General features: G+C 38.4%; 1 long non-coding RNA gene and 1 pseudogene across 1 annotated transcript; one reads left to right on the top strand and one right to left on the bottom strand.

Moving 5' to 3' along the window:
* Positions 1–3,468: 3,468 nt before the first annotated feature.
* On the bottom strand, positions 3,469–20,269 carry LOC138884180 (uncharacterized). Its single transcript, XR_011404343.1, has 3 exons — positions 20,038–20,269; positions 19,800–19,975; positions 3,469–3,882 (listed from the first exon to the last, which is right to left on the bottom strand). It is a non-coding gene; the product is annotated as an uncharacterized lncRNA (long non-coding RNA).
* Positions 9,181–10,829, top strand: LOC104210740 (probable magnesium transporter NIPA6; annotated as a pseudogene).
* Positions 20,270–20,452: the final 183 nt, after the last annotated feature.

Raw genomic sequence — 20,452 nt, 5'->3', positions numbered from 1 at the left:
CGTCAGTCAAGGATCTCAAATGTGCAAGCCAAGCTTCAGTACCCTCGGGGAATTCAATACTTGCCACTCGACTTTGAAACTCTTCAATGCAACTCAAACTGGTCAAACCGTAATTCATATACCCAACCCGGTCACAGAGATGTTCTTGCACCCATAACTGTAGTAGCAGATTACAGCCTTGGAAGAACTTTCCCCCTTCCTGACAGATAGTCAAGGCTCGGTAAATTTCAGATAAGATCATAGGAACCACAGTGCTGTTGGTTTTCTTGATCGCCACATCGATCATTCCCACAAGACCTATCTCTATATTACCATCTTTTCGCTGACAAACTACAACACCCAAGAAGGCTACCATAAAATCTAAACCCCGCCTTGCTACCCATTTGTCTTTATTTTTGGCATGGGTTAGACCAGCGTTCGGCTCTTCAAAACCTCGGGGGTTGCCATATCGATGATACAAGAACTGGAGCGTGCAATACCCTTCAGATAAGTTTTCGTCCTGAATATCCCGACTAATACTTAGCAAATCTAGAAATCTGTGGGGAGATACCGGTCTTGGTGACAATGGATTTGAATTCTAAGGTTTCCATTAAGGCTCGCATAACCTGCAACCTCCTTCAATGTAGGTGTGAGCTCAAAGTCAGAGAAACGGAACACATTGCGAGTCGGGTCCCAAAAAGGTATTAAAGCTTCAATTATGTCCAACCTTGGCTTGACGTTCAATAGTCCGACAAGGCCTCCCAGAACTCTTACCATTGTTTCTCTACTGCATTTTCCTAGATCATTCCACCACATGTGGAGCCTTAAGGGGATCTCATCAAGGACTATGAAGGGTTCAATTTCGTTTGTGGTCATCTTGCACATTTATTAAGGTGATTTAATAACTCATTTTGACCCAAAAGAGTAACACCATTTTTCAAAGTTTTGCTTCAAAAATAAAACCCAGTTTTGCAGATACGGCCTTTCAGCACTTCGGGGAAGAAGATTTTAAGGTTGTGCCTGCTAACCGTTAAAAATGAACCAAGGTGTCTATTCTTGCAAAAATAGCCTTCCGGCACCCCTTTGGGGCCATTCGACTTATTTTAAACAAGGATTGCATCACCCGACTTATTTGTGACAAAAATCAAAATTTTGTTGTTTTGGGCTATTTTTGCAAAAGGAAAGTTGGACCCGATGAGGGTTGCCTACGTATCCCACGTCCGGTGAGAATCAAACTAGCATAGTTCGGGCAGATTAGACGAAAATAAACCAACTATTTTTTAAAACAGAAAATTTTCGGCAGAGTTTCAGCATATTTTGGACACTGATTTTTCAAAACAAGTAATTATCTCTCCGAGCCCTCACATTGAGTTTCTTTTTTCTATTATTCATAAGCCGGTCAACATGCAAATCCGAAGCAAATAAATGCACAAGTAGCAAGTAAGATGCCTCAGGATGGCCTTTTCATTTCGGGTACACCTGTCCTAGACAAACCCAACCGCTGTGTTGAGTCTCCAAGGTCAAATGCACGTGATGCAAACAAACGTTCCTACTAGGGATCCGGCATGAGGCTTTGTTATACTAGGTTTAAAACCTGCGTTTATTGTTCTAGACCTGGCTTACCCGAGCGGACAACTCGAGCAGAGGGGGGGCAGCGTACCGAGAATACAGAAGCTTCACCGGTTTAGCAACTTATCCGAACCTCATTCTAAAATGGGAAAAGACTCTAGACATAAGAGAAGTCACATGAAGTGCACCCTTCTCCATGATTTACAAGACTCAGAGAGAAGAAAGGTTTCGTAGCAGTTTATATATACAATTCAAAAAATATCAAAGCGGTAAAGCATTTAGCTCATTAGGCTCAAACATGCAGAAAATCAGATAATAGATAAAGCCAATCATAATAGTTATTCTAATCTCGAATTCTTGAACCCTGAACCAGAGATTCTAGGTTCGTTCCACAGCAAAGTCGCCAGAGCTGTTGCACCTCTTTTTTTAAATACCAGAAGGTAGTACAAGGGAGTTTTTCCAATTTAAGTGTCATTATTCGAAATGGAATTATTTATTTATGTTATTCAGAGTCGCCACTTGGAATAGTTTGTTTTCAGGTGTCCCAAGTCCCCGATTTTATTTTAACTCCCAAATCGAGTAAAATTTGACTTTCCTTTTAAAGTCTGCGAACCAGAAATTCTAAGTAAGGAATTATGTTAACCCGGAGGAAGGTGTTAGGCATCCCCGAATTCCGTGGTTCTAGCACGGTTGCTTAAACTATCATAGTTGGCATATTAACTGATTTTAATACATGTTTTAGCCTATGGTATTTTAATTTTAATATTGCTTTTATTTATTTTAAAGAAGATTTAACGTCGTATAAAACATGTCTTTGGATCGCCCCACATGAAATGCACCCACAATCCGAAACACATTTTATTCAACGTTGTTGAGATTTGGATTTGGGTCACATGAAATGCACACCCGAGTTTAGGAAGGTAATGTTATTAAAATAACGTGCCAAAAGCAACTACGCGTTTTTAACTTTGTGAGGGCCATAGAAATTTGCTAAATGGCACGCCCTGAGTTCTAAGAGATTAAAATTAATAAATGAGGGTCATGTATTTAAGATTTTATTTGGCACGGCACACCTCGATTCTGATTTAAAAAGGAAGCTCGAACTAGGCTTTTGAGGGCCATAAACTATATCTTACCTAATATGGCACGCCTCAAATTTAGTTGTTTAAACTTCTTATCTAAGATTATGAGGGCCATAAGCTATTTATGTTATCTAATATGGAACGCCCCATCTAATTAAAGAATTACAACAACGTAATGGGAAACGTTCATTGCGTGGATATTAGTTACAAAGGAAGCATTGGATTTTTGGGCTAAACTCAACCCACAAGCATGGATGGACAAGAGGCAGTCCAAACGATGGAGTCCTTTCACCAAACTGGGCTAGCATTAGGCCAAATTCTTAGAACCAAACAATTTATACCAAAAGCATTTAAACACAAATCAACTAAGGTTGCATGAAACATGACATTGAATTAACATTTTTAACTTCTAAATTTTAACTATTTAAACACGAATCACTAATTGAACTTCGAAATTAACTTTCACGCATTCTTGGGCCAACAATAGACCTTAACTGAGATAACTGGATCAAAAAGAAAACAGGCCCACACATGACAAAGCATACGATTTTCCTATTCACAAAGGCCTTCGGTCATGGGCCTAAAATGAGCCCACATTTAGTGAAGAACATGGACTTAAAATCGAATCCCCACAGAAGTATTTCTGATTTCTAAATTCTACATTTGGCAATACCAAATAAGTTTAACGAGCTTTCATTAGTACACCAAACAGGCTAAATGCCATATCATTCTTAAAAGAGAGCATTGTTTGAGTTCAATGGTATTAGTGACATACAAACACAAACCATATAGCATTCACCTTTAACTTTTTTCCCAAACTAACTTAAGAACACTGATATGGAAAGCAAAAAAAATTTCTATTAAACCTGCTCGATACACACCATAAAAAACACTTGAGAGGGATATAACAATCCTGAGCTTACATACCAAGTCCAACAAATTTAAGTACAAGCCAATCAATTCAACACATGCTTAAATTCAAACATAGAGGGAATTTTCCTTCACCTATAGCAAGTTTCAGTCAAGCTAACCATTAAACAAGAGAATCAGACAGTTGGACTTCAAACTAATGCTATGACATCTCATTCGTGATCGATAGATTAATCAAGATATCTCTATAGCTAAATATTACAGCCATAAATAAGATTGAAGGGAGGAGAAATGAAGTTCAACAAACAACACAAGTTTTATCATAGTCCCAAATCCATATTCCATATTACACTCAAATGATGTCCATAGTTCCAAAAAATACCTGGAAAAGCCAAAAAAAAAACAAAGAGAGTGAGGGAGTACGCAACAACAACAGACCAATCAGCAAAGTAACAGTAATAAACAGTAACTCCAAACGAAATTCAGCTTCTTCAAACCAGTAGAAAAACCAGATGAAGACCAATCTATGGAGACTCAAATACTCGCATCTACTACGAAGTTTTGGCAGAATTGAACCAATTTTTTACTAAAAAAAAGGCAAGAAATTCAGTGTTCTTTCAAAGTTTTTCAGACTCAGTCGTTTCTCTTCAATTTTTAGTATATTTTTAGTCTCTAAAACCTTTTTCAATCTGAATGGAACCCCAAGTAACTATGCCTTTATAGGCAAGTTACTAGGGCAACCTTAAGGGTTCAGTTTTTTCATTTTAGTCCTTTTCAAATTTTCCTTTTTGCTGCTTAGTCCTTCAATTACTAACTTTTTGGTCAAGTTAGTTTATTTTTGCAGCTTCTAGGCAGCTTCTTAGGTGGTTATAGCAAGATTCCCTTAAGTGACTTACCCAATTTACCCCTATTACCCCTGTATTTTGCCTTGAAACCTAGCCAGACTTGAACATGGGCTATGAATCCCCAAACAGGCTCAATGATTTAATAGACATGGGCTCAGACTCAAACCAAATAAAATTCCTTTAACATGAGGTCTTAGACTGACCTCAGAGCCCAAAGATGAAACCCAAACAAAACCAGAAAACTTAAAAACCAAACAAATCGACTAATTAATGATCACAAACAGGGGGGAACTAATTAAGCTAACTAATTAATCTAAGTGACCAAACCAAAAGTTCTAACATGACAGTTAATAAATCAGAAAATAAATTAAAATAGAGGAAAGGAACAAAGGTAACAAATAGACGATTTTGAAAAAACGATGAACGGGATTTACCAGCTAGACTTGAAATCAAAAACTGAGGCACTGATTTGACCCAACACAGTGGCAAATGTTTGTTCTTGGTGAGGAACAAACGAGTGTCACTATTTTGTGTCAAAACCGACTTGAAACAACCGGAAAATTCCTGAAAATGCTTGCATGCATGATTCCGACCTTAGGCTCTCAGGGCTTGACTCTTCTATTTGATAATCGAGGAGTTTTAGAGATGTTTGAAGAAATCTGAGTGAGGATTTGGGATAAAGGAGAGAGGAAGGTCCTAGGGTGTTAATTTGGGGTTGAACAGAGGTGGCACCGCCATCGGAGAGAACAAGGGCGGCGATAGGGTTTCGATCTTTGATCTGAAATTCGAGCAGTTTTGGAAGGATTTAAAATGCAAAATGAACTATTTTTTTGTGATTTTCATATTTTATAAAATAAACTAATTTATTAATTAATCTAAAAAATATCAAATTAAATCCTAAATGCAGTGAGTGATATTTTTTGCTATTTTTCATGGCTTAAATAAAATTAATTATGCACACAACATGTAAACAAACACGAAAATTGAGCAATTAATTCCTGAAAACCAAATAATAAAAAGAAAAATCCTAATTGTGAAGATTCTGTAGGATTAATTCATGCGAGGCAAAAATCACGTGCTCACAGCTGCCCCACTTTGCTCGGAGACACGAAGGGTTTTCGGGCAAAGATAAAATGAGCAATTATGAGGGATTTTTGTCCGTTTGACACTCTATGAGAAGCATCTTTGAAAAGAGTTTGACAGAACCTTGCTTCAAAGGTTTCCTACATATCCTTGGCTGTAAAAGAATCATGTCAGTGTAGTTCTGGAAGCTTTGGTAGCTGGGACTGCCGAGAAGCTGTGATTTCGTTGTTGTTCCTGCTTGTTGAGCTCCTTATTACACCAAAAATGGAAAATAAAAAGCTAAACTAGCTAAACCTATCAACTACGAGTTACAGGATTCCTATCTATAGATCTCTTGAAGCTTGATCTTGAGTCTTAGCTGGTTCTTGTCGTGAACTCCGATCCGAATCTTGATGCTCGTTAGCTGTAGGTGCTGGTTCTTTCTTCTGCTTTGGGTCAAAGGGGGGACATGCGAAGCTTGTGACTTCAATCATATCTTGAGCAATCCGCATCTTTCTCCGCTTCAACCTTTTGAATTCACTTCTTTTGTTCTTTTTCTTCTTTTCTTATTCTGGGTTGAGACTCATTCTTTCGGTCATCTTGAACCCTGTGTCTCGAAGTAAAACCTGCTCAGACACCAAAAACAAATAGACGAACGAAATTTTTCTGCCCTAGTTTTCACTAGGAAAATTTCGTGAGTTATTTGCAGCAAAATCTAAACTATTCAGAGGATAGAGCCCTATATCTAAAATGTCAACTCAGGGATTGGAGCCCTAATGTTGGCAAAAGGAGACTAGGGAATAGAGTCCCTATGTCTAAAAGGCTCAACTCAGGGATTGAAATCCTAATGTTGGCAAAAGGCGACTAGGGAATGGAGGCCCTATGTCTAAAAAGCTCAACTCAGGGATTGGAGCCCTAATGTTGGCAGAAGGCGACTAGAGAATGGAGGCCCTATGTCTAAAAAGCTCAACTCAGGGATTGTAGCCCTAATGTTGGCAGAAGGCGACTAGGGAATGGAGGCCCTATGTCTAAAAAGCTCAACTCAGGGATTGAAGCCCTAATGTTGGCAAAAGAGTAACAGATTGAGGTTGGGAATCTAAGCTATCATTTTGTTTGGATTTTCTTCTTTTTCTTTTTTTTTTTCATTTTCAGTTCATTTTTTAATAAAATGCAGGAAAGAACTTGGAGGAAACTTCCCTTTTTGGATTGATTATTTATTGCAAAGTTGTTTCTAGCTTTTGCGCATCTTTTCCTTTTCGGCTGCACATGCTTCTTGCACGGTTGCTCTGGATTGCACCTGTTTCAATTTTTTTTTCAAAGAACAATTGTTAGTTTGAAACGGTGGTTAGTTTTTGTGGCCTTGATTGCGTTGATCACTTGATCTCGGCCCAACTCTTTGGTGAGAACCTCTGCTGTTTGCGGGCTTGCTGAAAACTGATCTCTCTCCTAAGACCGAGGAACTCAACTTTTCAAACTCCCTAGACGATGACTCAACCGTGCGGGGCTTTGGCCTTTTCACTTCATCCCCTCCTTTTAGGGCTTTTGACTTCGGATTTCTTCCATTTTCAAAATTTCTAGCTTCAGAGCATCAGCTATCATGGCCAGTCGGGATCGACTCGATGCATCCGCTGAGGCTGGGTACTCTTCTTTGATTTGGCTTTTATCAAGCGAAAACCTGTAAAACCAATCGTTCCACCTTGTCTTTGTATCAGTTTTAGTACGGAATTAGACCGAAAGGGATTCAAGAAAGAGTAAACAAAGGACAAGAAAAACGAATTTAAAGGAGAAGCATCCCTTTCGGGAGGGAAGGAAGGATTTATCTGGGGGTGCATGCGGGCTTCAACAAACATGACATGCTTCTTTGACTGGATGTCCGAACCGCACAAACTTCCCTAATTCCTCATAAACTCATTGTGAACCATATTTCCAAATCGAGAAACCTAGCCAGGACTCCAATGGTGGCGAGGGTGTCTTCTTTTCGATCAACGACGCTCTTTACGGGTTTTCACCAATCGACCTCTCTCATTTCTCTTTTCACCATCACCTGATAGTGCTCTTTACGAGTTTTCACTAACCAAGCCCTCTCATTTTCAATTTCTCTGCTCACCGTCGCCTTATGGTGCCCGTAGGTTTTCACGGATAAGACTCTCTCATTTTATTTCTCTCATTTTGATTGTATCAGATCCAAACAGTTGTGTTTTTTAATTCCGACGCCTTTACTGATTGATCAGAAGGACTTGAACAAGGTTTGGGTAAAAAGAATCTGGATGAAATTACAACTTCGGAACCGTTCAGGTAGGCTTATTGCCAAACCATTATAACATCTGCCCCAGTTTCACTTTTGGGGAAAATTGGATTTTTGTTTTGGTGTGACTGAACCCCAGGGAAAGGCTGCCTACGTATTATTTCGGAATCAAGTCGAACGTAGTTTAGGGAAACATTTTGTTTTGTTGTTTTGCTTTTGCTTTTTGCTTGCTTTTTTTAACACTTTACCGTTCCCAAGAGGGTAATCAAAGAAGAGTAACCGACTCAAATGGGTTTGCAAAGGGTGGGGAGTGTTTGGGTAGCGAGAATGAAAGCCTTCGTCATCCCAATCGGACAAAGTTGTCACTGCAGAAAAGCTAAACATAATACCTTTTGACTGCATCCGCATTTACAGCTATTTCGGGATCATTCCCTTCGATATCGCCCAGATACAATGACCCTTTTGGCAATATCTTTCTGATGATGTATGGGGAGCAAATTTTCCTTTCGCTTCCTGGTGATGGGGAAGGATGCACCTTAAAACGAGTTGCCCTACTTCGAAATTTCTAGGTCGCACTTTCTTGTTGTAGGCACGGGCCATTCTTTGTTGGTACAACTGCCCGTGGCAGACCGCGGCCATTCGTTTTTCATCGATCAAGGTTAACTGTTCCAGCCGGGTTTTAACCCACTCACTGTCTTCAATTTCAGCTTCAACGATGATCCGAAGAGAGGGAATTTCAACCTCCGCGGGTATTACGGCTTCAGTGCCATAAACCAAAAGATACGGGGTGGCTCCAATTGATGTGCGCACAGTAGTGCGATATCCCAACAATGCAAACAGTAACTTTTCATGCCACTGCCTGGAACTTTGAATCATCTTTCTCAAAATCTTTTTGATGTTTTTGTTTGCTGCTTCGACGACACCATTGGCTTTGGGCCGATAAGGAGTAGAGTTCCGGTGCGTTATCTTGAATTGTTCGCATATCTCTCCCATCAAATGACTATTCAAGTTTGCAGCATTGTCTGTGATAATAGTTGCAGGAATGCCAAAACGGCAAATAAGATTGGAGTGCACGAAATCTACCACAGCCCAAAATCGGATTTTCTTTTATTTCTTTTCTTTTTCAATTTCAAATCCTTTTCTTTTCAAATTAAAATAAAACCTAAATTAATTTTTTAAAACTAAATTAACCTACCTAATTAGATTAATCACTCATCATAGTATTTACAATAATTAATTAAATCCTAAATTTAAAGAAAAACTATAAAATTCAAAATTAAAGAGTTAAAATACAAAATGATTTAGAACTATGTAAACCCTTAACGAAGCTTCCGACAAGAATACGACAACCAACGGACTTATGCCTTAAGGGGAGAGGGAGCAATGAACATTTCCTAATTCTTATCAATTTTCAGATCTCCCTCTCCTAAACCCCTTCATTTTTTCGGCCGATCTATGTATATATTAATATATAATATATGTAAAATAGATTTAGAAAGATCTATATATAGTAATTGATTTTAGCAACTCAAAATCCATTGACTCTTAAATCTTCAATTACTAGCTTGAGTTGTTGGCTGGTAGCCTGGTCCAATGTGATTTTTCCAGTTTTGTCTTTTTTGAGGTGAGAATTGAGCTTTTGTTCGTGTCAATTTGGCGGGAAATTATATTTGTCGTCATATTAGATTTTGAATTTTTTGTATTGCTGGAATATGCTTTTTTATTTTAACAGGTCTTTATCGTGATACTGTTTTGGGATTGTGTATTTGGTACCCATTTGACCTTGTTGTATATGCTGAAGAAGAAAGTAAAGGGTAGAACTTAAACGGAGAGGGAAAGAGGATGACGATTTCGGACAATAGCAGAGGGTTAATTCTGGCAATATCATCAAGTTTGTTTATTGGAACAAGTTTTATATTGAAGAAGAAAGGTCTTAAGCGTGCTGCAGCAGCTGGCACTCGAGCAGGAGTTGGAGGCTATACTTATTTGCTTGAAACACTTTGGTGGGCAGGCATGATAACAATGATCACTGGAGAGGTGGCCAATTTTGTGGCTTATATTTATGCTCCAGCAGTTCTGGTGACCCCTCTTGGTGTTTTGAGTATAATCATCAGTGCTATTTTGGCGCACTTTATGTTGAAAGAACGATTGCAAAAGTTAGGTGTACTAGGATGCATTTCATGCATCGTAGGCTCGGTGGTTATTGTTATCCATGCACCGCAGGAGCATATGCCATTTTCTTTACAAGAAATCTGGATTTTGGCAACGCAACCAGCATTTTTGATTTATGTAGCTGCAACATTATCTATGGTGCTAGCCTTGATTTTGCATTTTGAGCCTCGCTATGGGCAGACAAATATACTGGTTTATTTGGGAATCTGTTCCTTAATGGGTTCATTCACGATTGTCAGCATAAAGGCTATTGGAATTGCTATAAAGCTTACTTTGGAAGGAATTAGTCAAGTTGCCTGTCCTTAAACATGGTTTTGTCTTACTATTGCAGTGATATGCGTAATCACACAGCTGAATTACCTTAACAAGGCACTGGACACATTCAACACCGCAATTGTTTCTCCAATATATTATGTGACGTTCACCACCATGACCATCATCGCAAGTGCTATAATGTTCAAGGACTGGGCAGGACAAAATGTCAGCGACATAGTGTCCGAGATATGTGGATTTATAACAGTGCTTTCAGGAACAATTATGCTCCATGTTACTAGAGAACAGGAACCAGTTACCGCGCCAGGAACCATAACATGGTATGACGGGGAACGTATAAAGGCAATGGAGGATGGACATTACATCCTGTTGCATGATTCAGAATACTTAGACTCGTATAGTGCCTTAGCGAAGGATTCAAGAAGTTGATACTTGATTTGTGCATTGCGGAATGAGCAATTCTTGCTTGAGCTCATTGATCTTGAAGCAGTTTCTTCCTATGTGCATAATTTTGGGAAAAGCTGGAGGGCGAGGCCGCCTCATATCTGAAACTAGGTTTGGATTTCCTAAGATTTTTGACCAACATGGGGGGTTACATTTGAACAAGGTGTTCTTGCAAATCTCTTATCGCAGTCGGGGTTTGTACATATATGGCTTCTTTCATGTTGTTGTAACATATTATTATTCATTTATTTATCATAATGAGATATTGTCTATCGAGCATATATTTGCTTTGATGGATGATAAATGGTGTTCTTGCTGTTTGTACTATGGAGTTTATGGGGTTATTTGCCAAAAAAAAATGCAAAATGAACTATTTTTTTGTGATTTTCATATTTTATAAAACAAACTAATTTACTAATTAATCTAAAAAATGTAAAATTAAATCCTAAATGCAGTGCGTGATATTTTTTTCTATTTTTCATGATTTAAATAAAATTAATTATGCACACAAAATGTAAACAAACACAAAAATTGAGCAATTAATTCCTGAAAACCAAATAATAAAAAGAAAAATCCTAATTTTGGAGATTCTGTAGGAGTAATTCATGCGAGACAAAAATCACGTGCTCACACTTCGTACAGAGGTGATTTACAAGGGGAGCGATTCAGTCGGGTGCTTCATTGAGAAGGGTGTTCATGTGCCAGTAGAGCATTGGGGTTGATTATATTCGGGACCAAGCCAGAGTGGGTGACTCTCAACAATGGTCCTAGTGGATTTAAAAGCTAAGGTGTGGTGCCTAATGATTTCGAGCATATAAGTATGGTTCAAAATCGAGCTTTTGTAGAAGATTATGATAAGAGGCTCGGAGTGTTCTATGATATTTTCATCTTGCTTTCGTTTTGCAGTGTAGCATTGGGAGGAAAATGAGAAAAGACTTCGGATTCGTAGAGGGATTATCAGAATGGGCATACTAGTTGAGGGTACGAATGTGCGCCCAAGGGAGATATGAAATGGTTAGTGGGATTTGAGGAAGCATGGTCTCGTGATTCAAGATCACTCGGGATGAGAGCGGATGGAGTGTGTTACATGTTGAATGGAGTTATTATTATTTCTAAGGCAATCAAGGATAAATTGAAAGAAGATAGGTTGGTTAGCCATAGTTGAATTGGCGTATTGGGGGTAGTGATCAGTTCCTTCAGCGTGATCAAGTTGTGCAGATAATTTGTGATGGTACGTGTGAGGCTTGTCGGCCGCGTAATTGATGTTATTCAGAAGTATTCTACTGTTATGGCCTGTTATATGTAGGCGAATCCCGGAAGGGCTATGGTGGCTTAGATCATTACTTAGAGATTTGCATATTCTACTGTTATGAGAATTCAGCTATGTGTTGATATGGTTCTCCTAAAGTGTGTTAAGTGGGAAGTTTTTATATGATGAAGTGTTAATCTATTAGTGGTTCCGAAGTTATGGTGGGAATCGTGTTCTATCGTATATTGGCACGTTGGGTTCAGCGAGCGGTGTGAAATTAGAAAGTGAAGGTCAAGGTTGCGGTTCAGTATTGGCAAGGATGTCACGAGCTCGGATGAGCAGGGAAGGAGTTAGATGTTTAAAGTAAGTTGATATTGTCTTCAGTGTCACCTGAGATCGGCATTTTGTGAAAAAGGCTTTGCATCCTAGTTAATGATTCTTGATCGCTTTTCAGCGTTAGTGCGACCGGTGGTTTGGATGTACAGACCTATTATCTGTTACGGAAGGTTGTGGGAGCGTGCCCCGCGGGAAGATTGTATAAGTGTGGCAGGTAGTCACTTGATTGATTGAAGAATTAAACCAAATATGAAGATTGTGGTGATATCGGTAATTTGCGAATTTATGCCTGGAGGGCACTCGATTTATTGAGTTGTGGACTATGGAGGATTGCTCCGGTTATGATGGATGATCTTGTGTGTTATGAGAAAAGGGGGTTATTATGGACCCATGAACGGTTATTAGCCTAGTTTGGTACAATCAGAAATCAACTTGAGGTCTGTGGATGGATTTAAATGTGAATATGGGCTATATATCAGGCCAGATGTATTCATTTCAGCATAGCACTCCCTATGGAGGAGTATTCGGACGTCGGGTGTTATTTTGTTGTCGGCTATTTCATGTAGTGCTATATTGCGCCATGTGAGTTATGAGACGACTTGGTGAATTTCTTGTGTGTTAAGGTTCTGCGTACAGATGATGTTATATGAGTGGAATGGCTCTTGAGATTCAGATCGTATATCGCACCTCAGTTGTGCTTGAGTTTATAGCTTATAACGTTATATGTCTCCCTAGGGATGGTATTATACACTTAGCGTGCTTGTGACCGACATTCGGTATTTTGTTGTAATGAGCAATCTAGCTCAGTGTGTATCTTCTTATGTGAATTTTGTGTGTGGATCAGGTGGCACACCTCTATGGGTATGTTGTTTGGATCGGGTTGCGCACCGCAACAGTGTGATATTGAGTACAGTTCCCTATATATGTTTTTATGTGTGTTGTTTCCTAATTTTCTGAGGAGAACTCGTATTAGTTGTGTGAGTTGAGTAATCCGTTCCAGAGTCTGTTTCATTTTTGTATCACGTTCGAATTGGTAGCCTTTTGGCACATTGTGGCAGCATTTGGGACTTTTGATCATGTCCAGGGTGGCTTATTTCCCGAATAGTTCCTACTGGGTGAGACGAGATTATTGGAACTAAGATCAGTGCAATAAGATTATATGGAGAATATTAAAGAGAAAATACCATTATTTGGTTCTGAAGGGGTAATGATTCTTGTCATGAATATAACCCCAATGATTTGTTGATTCGGTTGTTGGTTATGAATTTCTACGCGGATCTTCCGTCATGGTGGTATTGTAAGAGTTAGAGCAAGATGTATATATGTCATGAGGTCAATGGGAGCATCAGAATCATGGGAATTTCGGCTATTGTTATCTGAGGACATTATTATGGTCATGAGAGTCATGCAGCACATAGTATGAATTTAGATGAGGCATGCAGTCATGTATCGGTGCATCCTGTAGTGATTGATATGGGGTTCGTATGTTGGAAGCAGGCCTGACAGATAATTTCGGATGTAGAACTGGGCTTTAAGGCTTATTTGCCTAAATAAAAGAGAATATCTTCAGATTTGATTGAGCTAAGGTGCTCAACTGACTTATGGTAGCACGGGCAGGTGCTCGCGGTGTTAAACAATGATTTTGGACAACTCTAACGCAGTTCTTAGCACGTTCGAGGACGAACGTACGTTTAAGTGGGAGAGAATGTAACGACTCGGCCGGTCGTTTTGGGCTCTAGCGTGTCGTTCAGCAGTTTGAGGCCATGGGCAGCTTCACTTCAGGTATTATGACTTGTAAGCATGGTCGGAATTGAATTCCGAGAAGTTCGGAGTTGATTTGGGAAAGAGAATTCTCATTTCGAAAGCTTTAAGTTGGAAGAATTGATTAAGACTGAATTTTTGAGTAAACAACCACAAATTTGGGATTCGAAGGTTCCAGCAGGTTCGTATGATGATTTCGGACTTGGGCGTATGACCGGATCGGGTTTTGGTAGACCCGGGAGCGTTTCGACACCTATTATGGAAGTTAGCATTTTTGAAAGAATTTCATAAGTTTGGATTGAAGAACATATCAGTGTTATCGATGTCCGTTTGGGATTCCGAGTCTGGGAATAGCTCCATATGGTGATTCTGGTGTTGGGAGCGCGATCAGAAGTGAATTCGGAGGTCCGTGGGTCATTTTGGAGTCATTTGACTAAAGATAGAAATTTGAAGGTTTTTGAGGAGTTTGACCAGAAGTGGACTTTTTGATATCTGGGACGGAATCCAATTTCGAAAGTTGGAGTAGGTCCATAGTGTTAAATATGACATGTATGCAAAATTTGAGGTTAATCGGACGTGATTTGACGGTTTTCGGCATCGAATGTTGAAGTTTGAAATTCTAAAGTTCATTAAGCTTGGATTGGAGGTCGATTCATAATTTTAGCGTTGTTTGATATAATTTGAAGCCTCGAGCAAGTTCGTAATGTGTTTTGGGATTGGTTGGTACGATTGGTTGGAGTCCCGGGGGCCTCGGGTGGATTCCGGATGGTCAACAGATTAAATTTAGAATTGAAGAAGGATTGATGTAGCTGATATCTGGTGTAACCGCACCTGCGAGGTTTGGGTGGCATGTGCGGAGCCGCAGAAGCGGCCAAGGGGTCGCATATGCGGTTTGGCGAAGGTGTGTAAGGACCGCAGGTGCGGCGCTTTAACCGCATATGCGGGAGCACACCTGCATTGAGGAGAACGCAGAAGCGGCGCGTGCGCCGCAGAAGCGAGGGTCGCAGGTGCGGCTTATGCACCGTAGGTGCGTAAAGGGCTGGGGCAGTGTATTCTTTTAAAATCGGGAGATGGTCATTTTCCTCCCATTTTTATTTGGTGTGGACGATTTTGGAGAGCTTCAAGTGGGATTTTTCGTCATCAACGACAAGGTAAGCTAACCCCTCCTATCTTGAGTTAAATATATTGATTATGTACGGATTTTAGCATGTAAATTGGTAGAAATTTGGGGGATTGAGGAAAACCTAAAAAAATCGTATTCTTGGATTTTGATCACGATTTTGGGCATGAAATTAAGAGTAAATTATATATTTGAGTTCGTGAGGTCATGGGTAAACTTTATCTTTGAAAAATTTCGGAATCCGGGCATGTGGGCCTGAGGGCATTTTTGTCAACTTTTCGATCGGGGTTAGGAATTGTTATAAATTGGATTATAACAAGTACTTTAACATATATTAATGGATCCGCGCGGTTATTGGCTAGTTTTGGAGCATTGGAGCATCGGTTTGAGTCGTCGGAAGGGCTTGGAAGCCGGCTATGGATCTTCGGAGCGAGGTGAGTCTCCTTTCTAACCTTGTTAGAGGGAATTGTCCCCATAAGTGAAATAATTGGTTATGTGCTTCAATTTGTGGGGGCTACGTACGCACGTGGCGACGAGAATCCGTGCATAACTACTAATATGTTAAGTCTGGGTAGCCTAGGACTTAAAAACATGCTATACTTGAAATATTTGTAATCATGTTGATAGTTTTAATTGCTTACATCATATCGATATAGTAAAAGAATTTCCTAGAAAATATTAAAATTCATTTTCTTAAACCGTTAAAAGAGAATTTGTTTTCCCTTGAATAAATGTTTCCTGATGAATTCTTAATTAACTGTTTGAATGTGTGTATCTACGAGTACATGTGTTGCATGTATGATTCGCGAGCGGGGTGGCTCTATTACTTGTATTTGACCGCGTCGCATATATTGTTCGCGAGCGGGGTAATAGATGCATCTATAGTTCGTGCCGTTCGACCCTCGACAGTGCACATTTTACATTTATGTTGGATCGGGTCGTACGACCCCGATATGATTTGCGCATGCTTGTATTTCTTGCCTGAGAATTTTAAAAACGATATTTGCCTTTCCCGGCCAGACGTAAATCGATAAAGATAATGAAAAGTAAATCTTTGGAGATCCATTATTATTTGAGAAGTTGTTTACTTGTTATCTGGCTTTATGAGTTTATAATTATTTTATAAAATCCATGATTTCCTCACGTTTTTACTATATTATTATTGGACCACTAGTACGACCTCTCGCCTCTACTTCTTCGAGATTAGGCGGGATATTCACTGGGTACACGTTGTTTTCGTACTCATACTACACTTTCTGTGCATTTTGTTGCACAGGTTCATGTGTGGCTAGTGGCTTAGTGGCTTAGCACCGTGGTTGATACAGAGACTTAGGTAGTTGCACCACTCGAGACGACCCGCAGCCGGCAGAGTCTCCCTCACAGTATTGTATTGTATTTTTCATCTCTGTCCATTTGTATTCCGGACAGTTGTTTTATTACATCTTGTTTTTCCTAGAAATTGTCCATGCACTCATGACACCAGGTTCTGGGAGGATTATGAGGTATTTTGTATTGACTTCCTAACATTGTATTTAACTTGAAATGATTACCTTTTACGAGTAAAATTGAAAAAAAATAACAGTTTTCAAAATTATTAAAAATGAGAATTTAATTAAGTAATTTGAATGGCTTGCCTGACAGCGGTGTCTGGCGTCATCACGGCCCTTAGTGGATTTTGGGTCGTGACACTTTTGGAGGCAAAAATCCAATAATCTTATTGGCAATAATATAAATATGACTCAAGGAGTTTTATTGTAGCTTAAATCTTATAGTCACATAAATTATTTATAGTGCTCAAGAGTCAAGATAGAGAGACAAACACTAATTTAATTTGAAGTAACCAATAGCTAATCCTAATCCTTTATTGTTCACCATGAAACCTTTGGAAAAATAAAGTTTAATCGGATGAAGTCAAGCATATTAGGAAAACAAACATTAATAGAAATGGAAAAGAAAGAGAAAATTTAAAAAGGAGGAAAGGGGTTATTTTGAGAAAGCTCAATTGTGGATTTGATGAAGTGAAGAAGATGGAGAATTCAGAAAAGAAAAATATTATTTTAAAGTAGAATACGAAAGAAAAAAAAGAAAAAGAAAAAGAAAAACACAAGAAAAAGAAAACATAATAGAAATTAGCAATTTCCTCTATGAAATAACCACTAAGGCCTCATTTATTTTTTTTTAAAATATTAAGACGTCTGAATCTCAATACATATCTGAATATCAAAATGTGCATCAAGATTAAGATATGTGAATCTGAATGCACATCTGAATATTAAGATATGTATTAAGATCTGAATACTAAATGATTAAGACTGTTTGTTTTCTAACATCTGAATGTATAAAATTTATCTTCACTAATTAAGTGATTTGAAGACCATGAGTGCACTCTATTCTATTAATAAAATATATATTTTTAGAATATGGTAGTCAGTAGTGGTGACGACTAACAATAGTGCTTGTGAATGCCGACTAGAGGCGGTGGTTGGTGGTAGTTTTAGTTGATGGTAGTGGTTCTGAGTAGTAGCTAGTGGTAATTAATAGTGATGGCGATTATGGTTGAGAATGATAGTGGTAGGTGGTAATAATTGATAATAGTGGGTGGTGGTGGTAGTTGTGATTGAGGACGGTGGTGGTAGTTTATAACGGTGGACGGTGCCGACTATGGTTGTTGATGGTGATAGGGTGGTTAGTTGTGGTATTTGAGGTGGATAAGTTTGTGGTTGTGGTTGAGAATGATGATGGTAGGGGTAGTTGGGATTCTGGGTGGTGATTGTCGATAATTGTGGTGGCTATGGTGGTGGCGACGATGGTTGCGTATGATGATAGTGGGTGACATGTCAATTGTTGATAATGGTAGGTGGTGATGGCAATTAATAATGAATGTAGATTATAACATTTTAATGAAATTAAGTCTTTATTATAAATCTTAATCATACAGACCTATAAAGACACATTAAGTGGTTGTGAAATAAAAAACAAATAAATTTAGGCCTCATTTTTTTTTAAGATTAAGAATCTGAATACACGTCTGAATATCAAGATGTGTATTAAGATTAAGACATCTGAATCTGAATACACATCTAGATGTTAAGATGTGTATTAAGATCTAAATACTAAATGATTAAGACTATTTGATTTTTAACATCTGAATGCATAAAAAATACGTTTATTTGAAAATTCATAAACATAAAATTCAAATAAAACACTAATTAATCTAATATTCCATCAATAAAATATATAGCTTTTTAAAATATGATAGTTGTTGGTGGTGATGGCTAACGGTAATACTTGTGAATGCCGACTAAAAGCGGTGGTTGGTGGTAGATTTGGTTGATGGTGGTAGTTTAGGATAGTAGCTAGTGGTGATTGGTAGTGGTAGCTATTATGATTGAGGATAGTGGTGGTGGGTGGTAATAATTAATAATAGCGAGTGGTGATGGTGGTAGTTGTGATTGAGAAAGATGGTGGTGACTGGTGGTAGTTTATAATGATGGACAGTGCCAGCTATGGTTGTTGATGGTGATCGGGTGGTTAGTTGTGGTAGTTGAGGTAGATTAGTGTTGGTTGTAGTCGAGAATGATGGTGATGGAAGTGGTGGGGATGGTGGGTGGTAGTAGTCGACAATGGTAGCAACTATAATTGAGGATGATGGGGGGTGGTTGAGTATGGTGGCGGTGGGTGACATGGTGGTAGTTGATAATGGTAGGCGGTGGCGGCAGTTAATGAATACGGATGATAACATCTTAATGAAATTAAGTCTCTGTTATAGATCTTAATGATACAGACCTATTCAAACCCATTAAGTCGTTGTGAATTAAAAAAAACAAATACTTAATGATTAAGATTTGAATAATTAAGATTCAATCTTTAAAAACAAACACATTTAATGTTTGAGGTCTGAATGATTAAGATTCAGACATCCATTAAGTGCAAACAAATGAGGCCTTAATGATTAAGATCTGAATGATTAAAATTCAGACTTCTAAAACAAACACACTTAATGTTTAAGATCTGAATGATTAAGATTCAGACTTCCATTAAGTGCAAACAAATAAGGGGGCCTAGCGTCAGAGGAAATAGAAAGAGAAAATGATCAAAATGGTCCTTAATGTATTTGAGTTGGTTTATCTTGGTCCTTAATATATACCGCTTAACAGATGTAGTCCTTGATGTTTAGAAAAAGTGAACACTTGTGGTCTTGAACCCTAAAACTAAGGGATCGTTTGGTAGGGTATATAAGAATAGTGCGGAATAAGGTGTATTAGTAATGCATGTGTTAGTAATGCAAGCATTAGTTATGCAGATATTATTTCTTATCTATTACTTGGTGTAGTGTATTAAAATTATAGTGCATTGCATAATTTGTAAGAAAAATAGTTGTTTACAAAAATGCTCTCCATATTATCTAGCTTTAAGGGATTTTAATGACAATTGTGTCTTTAACCATACTAATGCATGCATTAATAACCTTGGTATTACTAATGTCATAGTTTTCTATACATTATTTATACATAGGATAATACCAAGTATGATGTATCAGTTATACACAAATTAAAAAAATATACCAAATAAGATATTAGTAATACATAAAGCTAATGCTTGCATTATGTTTTCTAATACCTCTTACCAAACGACCCCTAACTAACTTATCAAAAACAATCGTTAACTTTAACACCGGAACCACGTGCAACTCACGTGACAGCGAAAAAAAAAAGAGAACAGAAACACGTCGGGTTGTCGAAGAAACTCAGCCGGAATTAAAAAAAAAAAGGCAATTCAACCGGATGCTTACTCTGTGGGAACAAAGTGGTTCCACCACCAACTCCGCCGAATTCAGCAAACTCTGGTCGACGACGAAACTAGTTGAGCCGCAGTCCGCCGATTTAAGCTCCGGTAAAAAAGTCAGCACCAGTGACATGGTGGAAGAAACTTGTGGGAGCGGTTAAGGCTTACTGGGTGTCTGCAAAACTGATGAAGAAGGGTAAAAAGTTGTGTCAATTTCAGTTTTGGATTTGAAAAATGCTTCTTACCATGTCACCGAAGCTTGAACGGAATCGAAAAAGTCCTTCGGCACCGACACTTCGATGTTGCACCAATGAAATTATTCTGGTTTATAATTAGGCAAATGGGTATTCTTTTTCAGGTGATTTTTTTTATACTTTTTCGAAGTTTCTGAGAAATTTAAAAAAATGATAGAAGATGGAATGCTAGATATTTCTCTTTTCTGATTTTGTTATAAATTACAGTCTACATTGTAGTACACCAAGTGAAAGTAAATGTTGAAGTTAAGAATTATAGCAATTTTTTTATTTTTTTTGTAAACACGAGACCAAATTTGTGGTTCTTGGGTGACCATCTGATGCATTTGTTAGTTGCACAGAAATGAGTAAAGTGACTCAGGTTTGGGAACTAGAAGTCTAGAATCTCATGGAGGGTATTTTTTTT

This window comes from Nicotiana sylvestris, chromosome 12 (genome assembly GCF_000393655.2).
Source record: "Nicotiana sylvestris chromosome 12, ASM39365v2, whole genome shotgun sequence".
NCBI classification, from domain to species: Eukaryota; Viridiplantae; Streptophyta; class Magnoliopsida; order Solanales; family Solanaceae; genus Nicotiana; species Nicotiana sylvestris.
This window is presented reverse-complemented; position numbering and strand designations above follow the sequence as displayed.